General features: G+C 39.1%; 1 protein-coding gene and 1 long non-coding RNA gene across 2 annotated transcripts in view; one reads left to right on the forward strand and one right to left on the reverse strand.

The window, feature by feature from the left end:
- The window catches only part of LOC103029841 (cytochrome P450 2B4), a 281,849-nt gene that overhangs the window by 197,762 nt on the left and 65,462 nt on the right, over window positions 1-18,625 (forward strand). The gene's annotated exons all lie outside the window — the stretch shown is intronic.
- LOC111194571 (uncharacterized) lies at window positions 2,329-16,778 on the reverse strand. The gene is made up of 2 exons (XR_007423768.1): window positions 16,447-16,778; window positions 2,329-3,997 (listed from the first exon to the last, which is right to left on the reverse strand). It is a non-coding gene; the product is annotated as an uncharacterized LOC111194571 (long non-coding RNA).

Raw genomic sequence — 18,625 nt, forward strand, 5'->3', positions numbered from 1 at the left:
GTCATTACTGAGCACTGGGAAACTGGTACTTGTCTAAAGCATGTCATATCAAAAACACAAGGGAAATCTAATGGGAAAAAGTGGGTTTTCAGGGAAATAAGTGGAATTTATTTTTTTTTTTCTCTTTACTTTTTAATATCTTTTACAAAAGTTTACTTATTTTACAATGTCCTTCCTACTTTCAATCAAGTTTGTCATGAGCTCTTTAGTGAGTTGGTTAAGCTCCGTTGTGGCATTTGCTTTGTATTTGCTGTGGCCTTTTTTATATATAAAATAGGAACTCACACTGACCCACACAGTGTCATGTGACCTGTGACATAGAGCTTTCCCATGATGCATTGGGGTGCAGTTGAATTTTAAATTTGATTAAAAATTAAGGAATTGTGTATGGAAGATTTTTTCTGAGGCATTGTGGTGTTAGTTTGTGGTGAAATAGATGTTTGTGGGTTGTTGTTTTGTTTTTTTGGTGTTTTTGGGTAATTCTGAGCAGTCACCATGAAGAAGTAAAGCGTGCTTGGACATGGCTTTAAAAGGCCCCCGTCTCCCAAGCCTTAATGTATTGGCTCTCTAGTCATTACTGAGCACTGGGAAACTGGTACTTGTCTAAAGCATGTCATATCAAAAACACAAGGGAAATCTAATGGGAAAAAGTGGGTATTCAGGGAAATAAGTGGAATTTATTATTATTTTTTTTTCTTCTCTTTACTTTTTAATATCTTTTACAAAAGTTTACTTATTTTACAATGTCCTTCCTACATTCAATCAAGTTTGTCATGAGCTCTTTAGTGAGTTGGTTAAGCTCCGTTGTGGCATTTGCTTTGTATTTGCTGTGGCCTTTTTAATATATAAAATAGGAACTCACACTGACCCACACAGTGTCATGTGACCTGTGACATAGAGCTTTCCCATGATTCATTGGGGTGCAGTTGAATTTTAAATTTGATTAAAAATTAAGGAATTGTGTATGGAAGATTTTTTCTGAGGTATTGTGGTGTTAGTTTGTGGTGAAATAGATGTTTGTGGGTTGTTGTTTTGTGTTTTTTGGTGTTTTTGGGTAATTCTGAGCAGTCACCATGAAGAAGTAAAGCGTGCTTGGACCGTGCTTTAAATGGCCCCCGTCTCCCAAGTCTAATGTATTGCCTCTGTAGTCATTACTGAGCACTGGGAAACTGGTACTTGTCTAAAGCATGTAATATCAAAAACACAAGGGAAATCTAATGGGGAAAAAGTGGGTATTCAGGGAAATAAGTGGAATTTATTATTATTATTTTTTTCTTCTCTTTACTTTTTAATATCTTTTACAAAAGTTTACTTATTTTACAATGTCCTTCCTACTTTCAATCAAGTTTGTCATGAGCTCTTTAGTGAGTTGGTTAAGCTCCGTTGTGGCATTTGCTTTGTATTTGCTGTAGCCTTTTTAATATATAAAATAGGAACTCACACTGACCCACACAGTGTCATGTGACCTGTGACATAGAGCTTTCCCATGATGCATTGGGGTGCAGTTGAATTTTAAATTTGATTAATAATTAAGGAATTGTGTATGGAAGATTTTTTCTGAGGTATTGTGGTGTTAGTTTGTGGTGAAATAGATGTTTGTGGGTTGTTGTTTTGTTTTTTTGGTGTTTTTTGGTAATTCTGAGCAGTCACCATGAAGAAGTAAAGCGTGCTTGGACATGGCTTTAAAAGGCCCCCGTCTCCCAAGCCCTAATGTATTGGCTCTGTAGTCATTACTGAGCACTGGCCCACTAAACAAAGAGACGTTGAAACGACTTCTTTTCTAGGTCATTTTTGCACGTCCAATTTTGGTCTCCTGAAGGTGCAGACTGTGACGCCAGACGACGTCTTTTTTCTGACGTCTTCTGCACGTCCAGTATTGACGTCCCCCAGACCTCCGGATAAGGGCTAATTCTAGTTTAAATTAAGTCGTTGTGGACGTCTTTTCTACGTGAAATTTACATGTATACGTTTTATAGACCAACTACTTTGAGGCTCCCTGCATAACTGTAGTGCCATTTCAGACGGTGGCAACTGTTCCATTGTTCCAGCTTCAGCAGTTAACTGGAAACGCATACAAAGCTAAGCCAAACAATTACTGGAACAGGTTCACAACCTTCTGGAACTAGTTATGCACGTTAGTTATACACAATATGCTTTACAAATAAATTGCATTTCAACCCTCTCACTTTTTTCAAAACATGTCAACCTGCAAAGAACCAGTAAAAGCAAGGGATAAATTAATTACCCCCATCTTACCACTGTTGATTTTAAATTGACCCTTTCTGTTTGGGGAAACATTAATATAATAATAAACATAATGAGTAAATCTCATTTGGGGTTAATGCCTTTATTTTACATCAACATAACATACACCTTAGATTCACACCATAACAATTTCACTAAACATTTACCTTCCCTTAAAACTATTACAGCTTTACATTACACCTTCCCTTAACAATATTATACCTTCCCTCAACACTATTACACCTTTACATTACACCTTCCCTTAACAATATTATACCTTCCCTTAACACTATTACACCTTCCCTCAAAACTATTACACCTTTAACATTACACCTTCCCTTAACAATATTATACCTTCCCTCAACACTATTACACCTTTACATTACACCAGGGGTCTCAGTACCGGCCCACGCGGTTTCATACGGCCCCTCACGGGTTAACAAAATAAACATACATCTGGCCCGCAATTCAGTTTAATTATTTATGCTTTATTATGTTCGTTTTCATATTTTATCTTAACTTGTATTTTGGTGTGTGTGTGTGGTTTTTTTTTTTTTTTTGCTTACGCTGCGTTGCCTGCTTTAGTAGTCTTCAGTAGCCTTCAACAGTCTAACCTTGCTGCCGTGGTGTGTCCACTAAACTCCGTAGTTATAAACATCCTGAGGTTAGCAGCGCGCTAACTGACCTGTTTATAATGTAATCCCAGCAGTGCCTCCGTGACGCTGCTCTAAACTGCTGCTGTTAGCTGCTTGGGCTGAAAGATGAACTGTAGAGAGCTGTATTATCCAGTTAGTGGGGTTATTTTATTTCATACACAGAAGAACTTAACAAATTTCATAACGCTCCAGACAGGCTCAGCTGAGTCCTGTAGCCCGTGGCTGGGCTGTAGCTCTGACTAAGCAAAGACTGCGGGCTTGTGGTGCTGCAGCTGCAGCTCCGACTAGTGGTTGGATGAGGAACTGCTAAATCTGAGGAAATGCTAAATCTGTCACAGCTCACAATTTTTTATTTTATATATATTAAGCCTTATTTCAGTATCAAACGTTTTGATCAAAGTTAATATAACTTGTACTTGATGTAATTTCTATTCACTTGAATAGTTTGGTTCTTGATTGATGGAGTTTTTGGATTTCATAACATGACAAATTAAAAGGATTTATGTTAATAGAGCAACAAGCAAACATTTTTCCATGCAACTGTAATATTTGATTGAATAAATAGTATATTGAGAGTTATTTAACATTAAGGAGTAATTACATTCATTTTATATTACATCTGGTTACATTTTCTTATATTTGTAAGTTACATCTGGCCCTCAGAGGACAGCCAATATGTCAATGTGGCCCTCGGCAAAAATGAGTTTGAGACCCCTGCATTACACCTTCCCTTAACAATATTATACCTTCCCTTAACACTATTACACCTTTAACATTACCCCTTCCCTCAACACTATTACACCTTTAACATTACCCCTTCCCTCAACACTATTACACCTTCCCTCAACACTATCACACCTTTAACATTACACCTTCCCTCAACACTATCACACCTTTCCACTACACCTTCCCTTAACACCATTACAACTTTACATTACACCTTTCCATTACACCTTCCCTTAACATCATTATACTTTCATTAAGATTCTAGGTCCTGAGAGACAGCGGTGTGTCCTCCACGTCTTTGTGGTGCATGTTTGAGATGCTCCGAAGTATGAAGTCCTCGGTGGCTGTCCCGTCACATTTCATGACTCCATCTGCACAAGTAGAAAAAGACAAATTAGAAATCTCAGAAAATGTTGAAGATGGCCATTTATTTTTGTCCCACAACAAACTATTTTAAATTGCCTTATTTATGTAATATTCACATAAACTTACTTCTTCACACTATGGCTTAGCTAACGCTAAGCTAACGGCGGGAATACACATTTAACACCTGACGAGAATTATCGTGCCGTTTTAATTCTCACACATCATATTAAGCTATTTTAATTATTTTTTTCCCACAACAAACTATTTTAAATTGCCTTATTTATGTAATATTCACATAAACTTACTTCTTCATGCTATGGCTTAGCTAACGCTAAGCTAATGCTAAGCTAAAGGCGGGAAAACACATTTAACACCTGACCAGAATTATCGTGCCGTTTTAATTCTCACACATCATATTAAGCTATTTTAATAAATGTTTTCCCACAACAAACTATTTTAAATTGCCTTATTTATGTAATATTCACATAAACTTACTTCTTCATGCTATGGCTTAGCTAATGCTAAGCTAACGATAAGCTAACGCTAAGCTAAAGTCGGGAATACACATTTAACACCTGACGAGAATTATCATGCCGTTTTAATTCTCACACATCATATTAAGCTATTTTAATATTTTTTTCCCCACAACAAACTATTTTAAATTGCCTTATTTATGTAATATTCACATAAACTTACTTCTTCATGCTATGTGTAACCCAGGTTAAATTATTCCTAATAATTACCACTGATTATAAGAATTTAATAAGTTAAACATAAGATAATGAATTATTATAGAAATAATAAAATTAGACATTTCAAAGAAAAAAAAACAGTACTTATCTCTGAAAATAACCTAATAAAAATAAGGAAACGTAAAAAGAAAATATATATATAATATAAAATAATGGTATTATTAGAAAGGCAGCGACGGTACAAAGAACCGCCCACTACGCCACAACCTCACCAGTAAAAAGCAAGTTAACCACCCACTGCGGAAAAATATGACCAATTAAAAAGTTATCAAGTAAGTTAGTCCAGAGCCACCCACTGCGGAAAAATGCCACCAATCACAAGTTAGTAAGCAGATTAGTCCAGAGCTACGTGACAAAGATCGCTCGCACTTACGAGTTGGAAGCTGAGTCAGCCGGATCGCGACGCAGCGGTTGAGCCAGGAGACGGAGCGAGCCGTTTAGAATTTTGGATCTAACAAGTGAATATCGCAGATCAGGAGCTATTAGCCGCTTTTGTTAAAGCTGGGAAACTAATACGCTAGTTTAGCCTTGCCAATCTGCCGAGTGGATTGGACTTTTGGAGTCATCTCATGCGCGGAACCGAGTTTTCGCCGCTGGTTGCCAGATAGTCTGAAACTAAACGATTCCGGATCGGATTTGGTGAGTTTTGTTTTAAAAAACTGGTGTATTAACTAAAATTATATTAGTAACTAAAGGTATAATTGCTTAGCTAATAAGATAACAGTGGGTTAAGTTAGTTCTGATTATTTTGAGTGTATTAAATTGCTGTTTAGATGAGAGTTTACCACTGTGATGTAACGTTGTACTGGTGTAATATGAGATTGTATTTATCCAGAATCTGTGAATGTTATATTTGTAATTATAGTAATGTGAACCTTAGGGTAATGTAAATAGTTAAGAAATGTAAAAGATTAAGTACTAAAAGCCCTGTTTTATATGAACAGGCCAGTTTTGATTGGGATACACTGCTGATAAGAATCTGCCGCCTGGTCACGAGAGCCCAGTTGAGTAGGAGACGCGATGGCGAGCCTCAGCCCAAAGGAACTTCGTACCTGAGCCTTAAATCTTGAGTATCCCTTCTGTTTTTTTTACGGTTGGACCCTTTTTTTTCTTTCCTCCTCGTTCCAAGTGAGTTACACTGCGTTACCTGCATAACGAACAGAAACCGATAAACTGATTCTTGGACGGACTGAAACACTTAAAGAACAGACTTTGCTTCGTCCAGTCACATTTAATGTGAATTGAACTGAATTGATTTACATCGAAAATACTGTGGGTTTAATTCTAATAAGCTACTGAATACTGAATATTGCACTGTTTTGTTATTTTATTTTATTATTTGGGTGAATTTGTGAATTATTGGGTTTTATATTGTGTTGGGAGAAAAGGTACCTTGGTGTGTGACCATTCCAGAATTATAACTACAGGTTCAATACTCACCTCTTAACCAATTGAAATAGACAAGCGAATACATTAATCCTCTAATCAATAATTATACTTACTCTAATAATTATACTTATCCTAATTCCCTAATTAATAATTATACTTACCTTAATAATTATACTTACCTTAATAATTATACTTACCTTAATAATTATACTTACCTTAATTGTCAAACCAAAACCTAAAAGAAAGATAACGAGATAACCATTAATAATAACTAAATAATACTAAACCTAAAATAATAGTAATCCTTAAAGTACTAAAATTATTCCACAGGACTGAGTTATAAAATAGGAAACCTTTAGAATATAATAGAGCTTGAGACATACCACAAAGGGAAAACCAACTATATTTTTGTGAATATATTGTTTTATATACTGATTGTTTACTTTTGGGAGTAACTACCTGATTTGTTTATTTGTAAACCTTGCTTATATTTTTCTGTTTTGTTTTATCTACTGTTTTATTTACCTTTCTACATCAGTTGCCTCTATTTTAACAGTGTCAATACATTTACTGAAAATTTCTAAAGTCAGATTGAGTGTCTTTATCCTTTCTGCTTCACGAGCGAACCTAGACTGGTCCATTTTCTCTCTCTATCCTTTGGGATTAAATTTATACCTGCAGCCGACCCCCAGGGGGCGCTACAGAACTTGGCGAGCCAGCCAGGAGCAGTTAACACTAAAAGACACTTAAATAAAAGCTTCCGCCCAACTTACTATAATTATTCAAATTAGAGTACTTTGTCAATTAAGCTGATAAAACAGAAACCGTCAACATGGAAATAGTAGAGCGTGAAACAGTTAACATAGCTAACTCAGTCCTCGTTAGCGGTTTAACTGAAACTGAAGCAGATTCAGATCTGACCAACTACCTAGAGCAACATGGTCCTATTAGCAGGGTTCTTCGTATTGATGACCCTAATTCAACATTCCACAAAAATGTGATCGTTGAATTCAAGAGTTCCTTCGCAATGGACACACTTAGGCCACTCCTTCCATACACTCATACGAGCCCAAGTAGAGATGTTTATCACTTGAAGGCCCTAGCAAAAGTATATGTGCCCCCAGCCGCTGGAAGTGCCACACACAGTTTCTTAGACGAACTCCGAAGACTTGCTGCACAGAGCAACAAATCATTCTCTGAGCTTCTACAAGAACATCTTTCCTTGTGCCACGAGTCCATTCTTGCCAACGAAGCAAGTGACCACACCAGTCAGGGAGATGTTGAGACCACAAGCGTCAGCGATGTTCCAGCATTCAGTCAGGCACACCCTTCTCAGACTCACCCAAGTGCCACAATGGCTGATTCCAGAAGGTTTCCCACAACTGATCCAGTCATCTCGTTGAGTGACGTAAACCCACCTGCAGTGCAACGTGTTGTTGTTGAGCACATTGTCAGAAGTGAAGAAGCCGCATCACACGCACATGCATCAGCAAGGCTTCGAACATTCTCAGGAAAAACTCCACATCACAATAGCGAGGTAGATTATGACACTTGGCGCAACAACGTTGAGCTTTTGTTAAAAGATCCCTCTCTGTCCGATCTACACAGATCTCGCAAGATCCTTGACAGTCTTCTGCCCCCAGCTGCAAACCTGGTGAAACACTTAGGCCCTTTGGCTACTCCAAAGGCCTATCTTGACCTGTTAGATTCTGCTTTTGCTACAGTGGAGGAGGGTGATGAACTTTTTGCCAAGTTTCTGAACACCTTGCAAGATGCTAGTGAGAGGCCCTCTGAGTATTTGCAGAGGCTGCATGCTGTGATGAGTAGAGTCACAAAACAAGGAGTCATACCTGCTACTGAGACTGACAAGCACCTGCTGCGTCAATTCTGTCGTGGTTGTTGGGACAACGGATTATTAGCAGATCTTCAGTTAGAACAGAAGAAAAACAGACCCCCAGCATTCCCAGAATTGCTACTTCTACTTCGCATTGAAGAAGAAAAGCACACAGCAAAAGAACAACGAATGAAGAAGCACCTAGGAAACGTCAGGCATCGTGTTGGTTCTCATGCAATTCAGGCTGAAATTCGTGATGCAGAAGAAAAAGAAGGCTCGTTGACAGCTATGGTGAAAGGGTTAAAGAAACAAATGGGTGAACTTCAGGGGCAAATCAAGACCTTAAAGTCCCAAAAGAGTCCTGATCCACCAGAAGATGCATCTGATTTAAAGAAACAAATTGTTCAGCTTCAAAGTCAAATCACCCATCTGCAAGCTTCACACTCACAAAGGTCAAGGGTGGTGAACTCTGGAGAAAAGACCAAACAGGTTTCCAAAGCTGTGTCACGTGAAACTCAGGCTAGTTCCTCCAAACCACTCAGTGGAAAGCCAAGGCCCTGGTACTGCTTTTGTTGCGGTGAAGATGGGCATATCGCTACTTCGTGCAATGCTGATCCAAACCCATCCTTGGTGGCTGTTAAAAGAAAGCAACTGCGAGACAAGCAGCAAGCTTGGGAACTTGAGCATGACTCCCAACCTCCTTTAAACTGACCTCAGTCTCCGTTAAGGGACGGACAGAGACTGGACCAAGAAGAAGTCCCTACTCCAACAAGATGCAGATCAACAACAAAGCTGCCCATGCTACATGCCATGAACAACTGCCGCATAGATTAGTGGGAACGAAATGTACCTCCCATGTGACTATCGATGGCCAAAGTTACAACTGTCTTCTTGACACAGGGTCCCAGGTAACCACCATCCCTCAGTCATTTTATGAAACCCACTTGCCGCACGTAGACTGTAAACCTCTTAACGACCTACTGGAGGTGGAAGCTGCCAACGGACAACCTGTGCCTTATTCTGGCTACATTGAGTTAAATATCACTTTTCCTAAAGATTTCCTAGGCACTTCTATTGAAGTCCCCACTTTAGCACTAGTGGTTTCTGACACATGTGGATCAACTCAGTCCCCCTTGTTAATAGGCACCAACACATTAGATGCTCTCTATGACAGCTACTGTGAAGGGAGTTCAGCAAAGTACCAACCACAGCATCATGGGTACAAGATGGTGCAGAGAACCCTTGAAGTTAGACACAAGCAGACTAAAGACAGCAAGGTGAGCAACGTAAGACTCTACAGTGATGAACCGCAAGTCATCTTAGCACGTCAAAGCTTGGTGTTGGATGGCTTAGTGACCTCAAGAGGCCCAGAAAAGCTGTTTGTTTTACAGCAACCCTCAACATCCCTTCCTGGAGGTCTTATAGTCACCAGTAGTCTGCATAATTTGCCCAACAAACTCCAAACAAAATTACCAGTGCTGCTAAAAAACGAATCGGATCATGACATAATACTCACTCCTAAGAGAGTCATAGCCGAACTGCATGCTGTGCAACAGATACTTACCAGTGCTCCTTCCACAAGAAGTTCAGCCTCAAATCCACCATCACCAGTTCCAATGTCAGGAGTGCAATTTGATTTCGCTGATTCCCCTATCCCTGCAGAATGGAAGGAAAGAATAACCAGTAAACTTAATGCCATACCTGAAGTGTTTGCCCAACACGACCTTGATTTTGGTCACTCCAGCAAAGTGAGTCACCACATTAGGCTGAATGATGAGACTCCTTTTAAGCAAAGAGCCCGTCCTATACACCCACAGGACATCAATGCTGTGCGGCGGCATTTGGAAGAGTTGCTAGAAGCTGGAGTAATTAGGGAATCTGAGTCTTCATTCTCATCGCCAATTGTTGTGGTCCGTAAGAAGAATGGCGACGTAAGGCTTTGTGTTGACTACCGCAAGCTGAATTTACAAACAGTAAAGGATGCTTATGCCCTACCCAACCTTGAGGAAACATTCTCAGTGCTAACTGGATCACAGTGGTTTTCAGTACTTGACCTAAAATCCGGTTATTACCAAATTGAACTAAATGAAGCAGACAAACACAAGACTGCCTTTGTGTGCCCCTTAGGATTCTGGGAATTTAACAAACTCCCGCAAGGGATCACGAATGCTCCTAGCACGTTCCAAAGATTAATGGAAAAGTGCATGTCTGACCTAAACCTGAAGGAAGTCATTGTCTTTCTGGATGACCTCATAGTATTCTCTGAAACGCTGGAGGAGCATGAACATCGCCTGCTGAGAGTCCTCCAGCGATTGAAAGAATACGGATTGAAGCTGTCCCCAGAGAAGTGCAGGTTCTTTCAGACGTCAGTCAGATATCTCGGACATATTGTGTCTAGGAATGGTGTTGAAACTGACCCAGAAAAGATTGAAGCCCTCAAAAACTGGCCAAATCCAAAGAATCTTAAAGAGCTCCGTTCATTTTTAGGATTTGCGGGGTACTATAGAAGATTTATTCAAGATTTTTCAAAGATCGTAAAGCCCCTGAATGACTTAACCGCTGGGTACGGCCCTACCAGGAAGAAGTGCAAAGCTCACGATGTAAAGACTCGTTATTTCAAGCCTAAAGAGCCATTTGGAAGCCGCTGGACAGAGAGCTGCCAAGAAGCATTCGACACCATCATCAACAAGCTTACTTCTGCCCCTGTCCTGGCCTATGCTAACCCTAAGCTCCCATACATTTTGCACACTGATGCAAGCACCACAGGTCTTGGAGCTGCACTTTACCAAGAGCAGAATGGTCAGATAAGAGCAATTGCTTTCGCCAGCCGTGGACTTTCCCATAGCGAATCCCGTTACCCTGCCCATAAACTTGAATTTTTAGCTCTTAAGTGGGCAGTAACTGAAAAATTCAGTGATTATCTTTATGGCAACTCATTTACAGTCATCACTGACAGTAACCCCCTAACATATATCCTTACCTCAGCAAAACTAGATGCCACAAGCTATAGATGGTTATCAGCCTTATCCACCTTTTCATTCAAACTCCAGTACCGCCCGGGAAAGCACAACCTGGACGCAGATGCTCTTTCACGACTTCCTCATGACACTGGTATAGACGACCCTGCCTCACAAAAAGAGCAAGACAGGATCCGCCAATTCACATTGCAGCACTTACCTGAGTTTGCTCATCACACCAAAGTTGGCCCTGAAGTAGTTCAAGCCATTTGTGAAGCCCGTCTTGTGCGCCAGCCATCTGACTCTGCATCCCAAATTTCCAGTGTTCCATTGGTGGAATCCCTGGCATCACATCCAGATTCCCTGCCTGATGGTTTTGTACAAGGGGAATATTTCAAAGGATTCCCCGTCATTTCAAAATTGTCTGAGATAGAAGTACGTGAAAAACAGAAATCTGATTCTGTTATTCGGGAAGTGATCTCCTCTCTAGAAGGGGGAGGGGTACCCTCTCCTTCTGCCAAGAAGGAGATGCCACAACTACATCTTATGTGCAGAGAATGGAACAAATTGCTTCTGAGAAACGGAATACTGTACAGGAAACGACAAGAAGGACATGAGGTACAGCACCAGCTAGTTCTTCCAGAAGATTGGAGAGAAATGGTCATGACAAGTCTACACGATGACATGGGTCACTTAGGTGTAGAACGCACCCTCGATCTAGTAAGGTCACGGTTCTATTGGCCAAGAATGGCAAATGACATCGAAAACAAGATCCGAACCTGTCGTCGCTGTGTCCTCCGCAAAGCACCATTAGAGAGAGCAGCCCCCTTAGTAAATATTCAGGCCACCAGACCTTTAGAGTTGGTCTGCATGGACTTTCTATCCATTGAGCCTGATCGGAGTAACACTAAAGATGTCTTAGTCATCACTGATTACTTTACTAAGTACGCAGTGGCTGTACCGACTCCCAACCAGAAAGCTAGAACAGTTGCCAAATGTCTATGGGAGAACTTTATAGTTCATTATGGAATCCCAGAAAGACTACACAGTGACCAAGGCCCTGACTTTGAGTCGAAGACCATCAAAGAGCTGTGTGATGTTATAGGCACACGGAAAGTTCGTACCACACCGTATCACCCAAGGGGAAACCCTGTGGAACGCTTCAATAGGACTTTGCTGAGCATGATCGGAACCCTGAGAGAGGAACAGAAGTCACATTGGCATGACTTTGTGAAACCTTTAGTGCACGCCTATAACTGCACAAAGCATGACAGCACAGGATTTACCCCCTATGAGCTCATGTTTGGAAGGAAGCCTCGATTGCCAATTGACCTTGCATTTGATGTTACCTCAGGCCAACGACAAGGAAAATCCCACTCTCAGTACGTACACCATTTAAAGACACAGCTAGAAGAAAGCTACAAGTTAGCTATGGAAAATGCAGCAAAGTTGGCTGGGAGAAACAAGACCAGGTTTGATCGAAGGGTAACTGAATCTATCCTAGAAAAAGATGACCGAGTACTAGTCAGAAATGTGAAGTTGAGAGGTAAACACAAACTGGCAGACAGATGGGAGTCCACTGTCCATGTTATTGTAGAACGCGCTGGAGAGCTTCCTGTGTACAAGGTCAAGCCAGAAAACAAAGAGGGCCCATTGCGTACACTACACAGGGATTTACTACGACCCTGCAACTTTCTGTCAATACCTGATGAAGAACCCCCTAAAGCCAAAGCAAGGAGGCCCAAAACACGCACAGTTTTGCAAGGAAGTGAATCAGAGCCCTGTTCGGATTTGGACGAATATCCTGTTCACTACTACAAAGGTCCCTTAGTATCTGAACCAGTGGAAGTCATTCGTTTCCACGAAAGCAGGAACCTGGTAACTATACCTACACCTGAACTCCAGTCTAAACTGTTACCGAGTCAGCCGACTGTTGCAGACTTACCTGAGAAATTTCCTGAAAATTCACCTGAGACGACTGCCGAGAACTTACATGAGAAAACTGCTAAAGACTTACCTGAGAAATTTCCTGAAAATTCACTTGAGATGACTGCCAAGAACTTACATGAGAAAACTGCTAAAGACTTACCTGAGAAATTTCCTGAAAACACACCTGAGAAAGCTGCGGAATACTCACCTGAGAAAAGTCCTGAAAACTTACCTGAGAGAACTCCTAAGAAAGACAACTCCTCTGAAGAATCCCCTGAAAAGAAAAACTTACCTGGAAGATCCCAAGATGCTATCTACTCACCTGCAGAACCTGTAGTAACCCCAACTGCCAAACAGGAAACACTTGAACCTGTAGGAAACATGGAAGAGAATGTTCAGATTCAAGATTCACAGTCCCAGTATGCATCTGAAGATGATGAAGTTGAGATCCCAGTAAGGCATTCCACAAGACACAGAGAAAGGGCTAAGAGGCTAACATACCCCGAACTAGGAAACCCCCTTGTCTCCATAGTGCAATCTCTATTCCAAGGCTTAAGCACTGCCCTTACTGAATCTCTCACAGATGCCCCCTATATAAATTCATTCTCACCTTCTAGAAATGCCCTTTGCATGCACAGGGACGTGCATACCGTTTAAGGCGGGAGGATGTAACCCAGGTTAAATTATTCCTAATAATTACCACTGATTATAAGAATTTAATAAGTTAAACATAAGATAATGAATTATTATAGAAATAATAAAATTAGACATTTCAAAGAAAAAAAAACAGTACTTATCTCTGAAAATAACCTAATAAAAATAAGGAAACGTAAAAAGAAAATATATATATAATATAAAATAATGGTATTATTAGAAAGGCAGCGACGGTACAAAGAACCGCCCACTACGCCACAACCTCACCAGTAAAAAGCAAGTTAACCACCCACTGCGGAAAAATATGACCAATTAAAAAGTTATCAAGTAAGTTAGTCCAGAGCCACCCACTGCGGAAAAATGCCACCAATCACAAGTTAGTAAGCAGATTAGTCCAGAGCTACGTGACAAAGATCGCTCGCACTTACGAGTTGGAAGCTGAGTCAGCCGGATCGCGACGCAGCGGTTGAGCCAGGAGACGGAGCGAGCCGTTTAGAATTTTGGATCTAACAAGTGAATATCGCAGATCAGGAGCTATTAGCCGCTTTTGTTAAAGCTGGGAAACTAATACGCTAGTTTAGCCTTGCCAATCTGCCGAGTGGATTGGACTTTTGGAGTCATCTCATGCGCGGAACCGAGTTTTCGCCGCTGGTTGCCAGATAGTCTGAAACTAAACGATTCCGGATCGGATTTGGTGAGTTTTGTTTTAAAAAACTGGTGTATTAACTAAAATTATATTAGTAACTAAAGGTATAATTGCTTAGCTAATAAGATAACAGTGGGTTAAGTTAGTTCTGATTATTTTGAGTGTATTAAATTGCTGTTTAGATGAGAGTTTACCACTGTGATGTAACGTTGTACTGGTGTAATATGAGATTGTATTTATCCAGAATCTGTGAATGTTATATTTGTAATTATAGTAATGTGAACCTTAGGGTAATGTAAATAGTTAAGAAATGTAAAAGATTAAGTACTAAAAGCCCTGTTTTATATGAACAGGCCAGTTTTGATTGGGATACACTGCTGATAAGAATCTGCCGCCTGGTCACGAGAGCCCAGTTGAGTAGGAGACGCGATGGCGAGCCTCAGCCCAAAGGAACTTCGTACCTGAGCCTTAAATCTTGAGTATCCCTTCTGTTTTTTTTACGGTTGGACCCTTTTTTTTCTTTCCTCCTCGTTCCAAGTGAGTTACACTGCGTTACCTGCATAACGAACAGAAACCGATAAACTGATTCTTGGACGGACTGAAACACTTAAAGAACAGACTTTGCTTCGTCCAGTCACATTTAATGTGAATTGAACTGAATTGATTTACATCGAAAATACTGTGGGTTTAATTCTAATAAGCTACTGAATACTGAATATTGCACTGTTTTGTTATTTTATTTTATTATTTGGGTGAATTTGTGAATTATTGGGTTTTATATTGTGTTGGGAGAAAAGGTACCTTGGTGTGTGACCATTCCAGAATTATAACTACAGGTTCAATACTCACCTCTTAACCAATTGAAATAGACAAGCGAATACATTAATCCTCTAATCAATAATTATACTTACTCTAATAATTATACTTATCCTAATTCCCTAATTAATAATTATACTTACCTTAATAATTATACTTACCTTAATAATTATACTTACCTTAATAATTATACTTACCTTAATTGTCAAACCAAAACCTAAAAGAAAGATAACGAGATAACCATTAATAATAACTAAATAATACTAAACCTAAAATAATAGTAATCCTTAAAGTACTAAAATTATTCCACAGGACTGAGTTATAAAATAGGAAACCTTTAGAATATAATAGAGCTTGAGACATACCACAAAGGGAAAACCAACTATATTTTTGTGAATATATTGTTTTATATACTGATTGTTTACTTTTGGGAGTAACTACCTGATTTGTTTATTTGTAAACCTTGCTTATATTTTTCTGTTTTGTTTTATCTACTGTTTTATTTACCTTTCTACATCAGTTGCCTCTATTTTAACAGTGTCAATACATTTACTGAAAATTTCTAAAGTCAGATTGAGTGTCTTTATCCTTTCTGCTTCACGAGCGAACCTAGACTGGTCCATTTTCTCTCTCTATCCTTTGGGATTAAATTTATACCTGCAGCCGACCCCCAGGGGGCGCTACATATGGCTTAGCTAATGCTAAGCTAACGATAAGCTAACGCTAAGCTAAAGGCGGGAATACACATTTAACACCTGACGAGAATTATCGTGCCGTTTTAATTCTCACACATCATATTAAGCTATTTTAATATTTTTTTTCCCACAACAAACTATTTTAAATTGCCTTATTTATGTAATATTAACATAAACTTACTTCTTCATGCTATGGCTTAGCTAACGCTAAGCTAATGCTAAGCTAAAGGCGGGAAAACACATTTAACACCTGACCAGAATTATCGTGCCGTTTTAATTCTCACACATCATATTAAGCTATTTTAATAAATGTTTTCCCACAACAAACTATTTTAAATTGCCTTATTTATGTAATATTAACATAAACTTACTTCTTCAGGCTATTCAAAATGCACTTGATATTGCCCCCAGTTGCCTAGGTTAATTGTGGGTGCCACAAACTTATATAACTTAACGCTAGCTTAGCGAATTTAGCCAAAGACGGTTCTTTGATTTAGCTTAGATTGGCTTATCAGCCTAGCTCTGGTTAGTGCATTGACTTAATGACCGGACAATGCTTCTACGTTAAAGCTTCGGTTACAGTAAATATTATTTGCATTACGGTCGTTCTCAAAAGTAATTCCAATTCCATTTTAACTATGGCCACTGTTTAGCTATCGTTAGCTAGCTAGCTAGTTAGCTAACTGCCTGGGAAGAGAGGCAACGCCAGCAGGTTCAGGTTAAGACCACAGAGCTAAAACAACTAACACTACAAATACATTAACTTATACATATCGTCTTACCTTATAGCTTGGCAGCTGAGTCCGGTCCGGAGCGGAGCTGAGCTGAGCGAGCTGAACTGAATGAGCTGAGCTGAGCTGAGCTACTGCAGCAGCCAAAAAATGTTTAGCGTGTTTTGCCTCGGCATATCAGAGTGGAGTTTATGATGACGTGCGGTCTCAGCAAATCAGAGTGGCGTTGACTGGTTGAAATCAACTTAACAATTTTCCACATAAATTGCATTTCCAAATAAAAATAAAAACATACGTAAATAAATACCTACATTCGTTAATTAATTAAATAGATAAAAAATATAATACTCAAATAAATAATTAGAAATAAATGATGCTTAATCATAAATAATCTATATTCATAGTGATTAACAATATTGAGAACAACAATTTTGACATACATTTAAAAATAAATATATTCTTAAATAATGTTAATTTCCTGCACCTGTATTAGACGTCCCCATGACGTCCAAAAAAGTGACCTAGTCCGACGTTCAAATGTTTAACTGCATATTGACGTCCAAGTGGGGTCATAGTTAGACGTCCAAATAGCGGACCTAGTTTGCACGTCGTGTAGACGTACAGAATTGGTCTTGGACCGACCGACGCAATATAGACATGATCTGCACGTCCATAAGACGTCTAATGTTTAGTGGGGGGAAACTGGTACTTGTCTAAAGCATGTCATATCAAAAACACAAGGGAAATCTAATGGGAAAAAGTGGGTATTCAGGGAAATAAGTGGAATTTATTATTATTTTTTTTTCTTCTCTTTACTTTTTATTATCTTTTACAAAAGTTTACTTATTTTACAATGTCCTTCCTACATTCAATCAAGTTTGTCATGAGCTCTTTAGTGAGTTGGTTAAGCTCCGTTGTGGCATTTGCTTTGTATTTGCTGTGGCCTTTTTAATATATAAAATAGGAACTCACACTGACCCACACAGTGTCATGTGACCTGTGACATAGAGCTTTCCCATGATGCATTGGGGTGCAGTTGAATTTTAAATTTGATTAAAAATTAAGGAATTGTGTATGGAAGATTTTTTCTGAGGTATTGTGGTGTTAGTTTGTGGTGAAATAGATGTTTGTGGGTTGTTGTTTTGTGTTTTTTGGTGTTTTTGGGTAATTCTGAGCAGTCACCATGAAGAAGTAAAGCGTGCTTGGACATGGCTTTAAAAGGCCCCCGTCTCCCAAGCCCTAATGTATTGGCTCTCTAGTCATTACTGAGCACTGGGAAACTGGTACTTGTCTAAAGCATGTCATATCAAAAACACAAGGGAAATCTAATGGGAAAAAGTGGGTATTCAGGGAAATAAGTGGAATTTATTATTTTTTTTTTTTTCTTCTCTTTATTTTTTAATATCTTTTACAAAAGTTTACTTATTTTACAATGTCCTTCCTACATTCAATCAAGTTTGTCATGAGCTCTTTAGTGAGTTGGTTAAGCTCCGTTGTGGCATTTGCTTTGTATTTGCTGTGGCCTTTTTAATATATAAAATAGGAACTCACACTGACCCACACAGTGTCATGTGACCTGTGACATAGAGCTTTCCCATGATGCATTGGGGTGCAGTTGAATTTTAAATTTGATTAAAAATTAAGGAATTGTGTATGGAAGATTTTTTCTGAGGTATTGTGGTGTTAGTTTGTGGTGAAATAGATGTTTGTGGGTTGTTGTTTTGTGTTTTTTGGTGTTTTTGGGTAATTCTGAGCAGTCACCATGAAGAAGTAAAGCGTGCTTGGACCGTGCTTTAAAAGGCCCCCGTCTCCCAAGCCCTAATGTATTGGCTCTGTAGTCATTACTGAGCACTGGGAAACTGGTACTTGTCTAAAGCATGTAATATCAAAAACACAAGGGAAATCTAATGGGAAAAAGTGGGTATTCAGGGAAATAAGTGGAATTTATTATTATTTTTTTTTCTTCTCTTTACTTTTTAATATCTTTTACAAAAGTTTACTTATTTTACAATGTCCTTCCTACTTTCAATCAAGTTTGTCATGAGCTCTTTAGTGAGTTGGTTAAGCTCCGTTGTGGCATTTGCTTTGTATTTGCTGTGGCCTTTTTAATATATAAAATAGGAACTCACACTGACCCACACAGTGTCATGTGACCTGTGACATAGAGCTTTCCCATGATGCATTGGGGTGCAGTTGAATTTTAAATTTGATTAAAAATTAAGGAATTGTG

This window comes from Astyanax mexicanus, chromosome 13, assembly GCF_023375975.1.
Source record: "Astyanax mexicanus isolate ESR-SI-001 chromosome 13, AstMex3_surface, whole genome shotgun sequence".
NCBI classification, from domain to species: domain Eukaryota; kingdom Metazoa; phylum Chordata; class Actinopteri; order Characiformes; family Acestrorhamphidae; genus Astyanax; species Astyanax mexicanus.